Source organism: Orcinus orca, chromosome 2, assembly GCF_937001465.1.
Source record: "Orcinus orca chromosome 2, mOrcOrc1.1, whole genome shotgun sequence".
NCBI lineage: Eukaryota > Metazoa > Chordata > Mammalia > Artiodactyla > Delphinidae > Orcinus > Orcinus orca.
In genome coordinates, this window is record NC_064560.1 from 188,146,803 (window position 1) to 188,149,324 (window position 2,522).

At 43.2% G+C, this 2,522-nt stretch overlaps 1 non-coding gene across 1 annotated transcript; it reads right to left on the bottom strand.

Annotated features, from left to right (window-relative positions):
• Positions 1-707: 707 nt before the first annotated feature.
• TRNAV-CAC (transfer RNA valine (anticodon CAC)) lies at positions 708-780 on the bottom strand. Its single transcript has one exon. It is a non-coding gene; the product is annotated as a tRNA-Val (tRNA).
• Between the last annotated feature and the right edge of the window lie 1,742 nt (positions 781-2,522).

Below are 2,522 nucleotides of genomic sequence, written 5' to 3' on the forward strand. Positions count from 1 at the left end.
TGACCTCCAGAACTTTTGGGAAGGTGGTGACAGCATGGGAGCGTGACTGAGGGAAGATTCAGGGATGTGTCCCACCCTTAGTCTCTGAAATAGGTGTGACTCGTTGGCTCCAGTTAGAACTGGTGAATTCCCCAAATCCAAATGTCAGAGTGGTGATTTCTTGCAGAGAGTGGATGGCAGCCCTGGATATTTTGGGAACGAACCGTATCATCTTCCCTCATCTCTTCTGGGAGAGCAGCCTACTTCTACACATCTGCTCCCAGGAGATCAGTCTCCAAAAAGCCCCACCTTGAGTGCAGGTTACAGGGTCAAAAGATGCTGCTGCTTTGGCTGCCAGCTGGGGTGATGTAGGCAGAGAAGCTGGGATGCGGAGGCATGCTATCCTGACCTACAACTGCTTCCCTTGCAGCCTGTAGACACTGCGAAAGCAATTTTGAAAATCTGAGACATCTTGATGTATCTGTTCATCTTAAGCTTATTTTAATAACTATAATTTTATTTATTTTTTAAAGCATTTATACCCTTTAAAAATTTTATTTATTTACTTATTTTATTTTATTTGGCTGCGCTGGGTCTTAGTTGTGGCACACAGGATCGTCATTGCCACATGCAGGATCTTTGTTGCAGCATGAGGGATCTTTAGTTGCATCATGCGGGATCTTTTAGTTGCAGCATGCTAACTCTTAGTTGCGTCACGTGGGATCTAGTTCCCTGACCAGGGATCAAACCTGGGCCCCCTGCATTGTGAGCGCAGAGTCTTAGCCACTGGGCTACCAGGGAAGTCCCTAATAACTATAATTTTAGATGGTCATCTTTTATCCTGATCTTACATCTTACATTTAATTTTTAAGCATCATAATGAATATTAATGAACTAATTTACTTAGGAATTCACCTAGAGTCTATTCCTTTATGTATGGCTTTCATCACAGTGATCTCAAACACTTCTAGGAAGATTACCCACATAAATAGTGCCCCCAGCATTTATGCTGGGAAATACTTGATTGCTTTCTGCTTATTGTTAATTCAGGAAACCCGTTCATTCTCAAAATATAAACTCTTGCAATTGAATCAAATGACTCAGCTCTCCCGCTCCAGCCATGCTGCCTGGCCTTTCCTCACAGCTCCAGACAGGGGTCCAGTTGTCCTGAGCACACCCCCGCTCACCTGTCCTGTTGTACGAAACTAAACGTGTTCCCTTCTTTCCCAGAGTCTCCCTATTTACTCCCACCAGTTAGACTGTGCAAATATTCCTGTGTCCTTCGGGGATCCCAAATCACACTGGACCCATGAACCAACCCCCAAAATCACACATGATATGTGGTCCATGTGTGCATAGTTTTCTGGGGATCACACCCACGGCTTTCATTATATTCTCAAAGGGCCCGTGACCCTCTCATCCAAAAGGATGGAAATGGTCTCTCACTGTCATCGATACTGTCCTACGGTATACTTGCAACAGTAAAACAGCCTCCTGGCTGGTCCCCCCGCCTCCAGGGTCCTTCCAGTCCATTCTGTGCACTGACACCACCTCACTGATCATCAGTGGAACACAAGGTTTACCTGCTTTAATTCTCTCCCATTCCCCAAGTCCACAGGAGCCTGAGAGCGGTGCTACCACACCTGTTTTATTCCTAATTAATTGCTTTTCTACCTAGAACACCTCCCCTGCCTCTCTCCGCACGCCCATTCAACCTCCACACTTCAAGGCCCAGCCAAAGGCACGTCCCAGCCGAAGACCAGCCTAGAGGTGGAGTTCGGTTTCAGATGACAGGATACCTGAGAGGGGATGTGGGCCTGGAGGTTTACAGAGCTGGAAAGGTCTGCACGGAGTTGAAAATCTTGAAAAAGGACGAGCTCTCCAAGGTTTCAACCTTGACAATGAAAGAGCTCTCCAAGGTAACTAAAAGCAAAAACAGTCAAATGTTTATTCTCAATTTCTACAGCACTTAGGTGCCCGGCCCAGGGCTCCACAAAGAGCTCACTTGAATACTTACCGAACAAATGTGGAATGTTACATTCAAAACGAAACATAATCTGATGGGGGAATGGGAGTTTCATAAGGTTAAAATTTGCCTGCAAAATATTTTGAACAAAGTACTTTGCAAAAATTAGGTGAATTATTTCCCTAGTCTTTGCCTCAAAAATTGTAATTTATAAAAGCACTGGAGTTGAAAGTGGTTTAAAGCGGCAAATGAAAAGTCAAATGACATCCTTAATAGGTGCATATTAAATATACATATTTCTATTAACATTTTTCATGGATGTGATGATAAAGTAAATCTACAGTGGAGAGAAAGAAAATACACTTTGCATTAATAATTTGTAAATCACTATCTCAGGGATTTGCTTAATTACTGTTACCTATGCAACTAACCCCGGGCATAATTATTTAGGAAAGAATTCATGTCTTCCTTGCGACACATTCTAAACCAATATTGTTGGTCTCTAAGGAGAAACTGTGTCCGCAGTTAAGTTAGGTGTTTAATATCATGAGTCAATATTAATATTAAACTAGAGCTG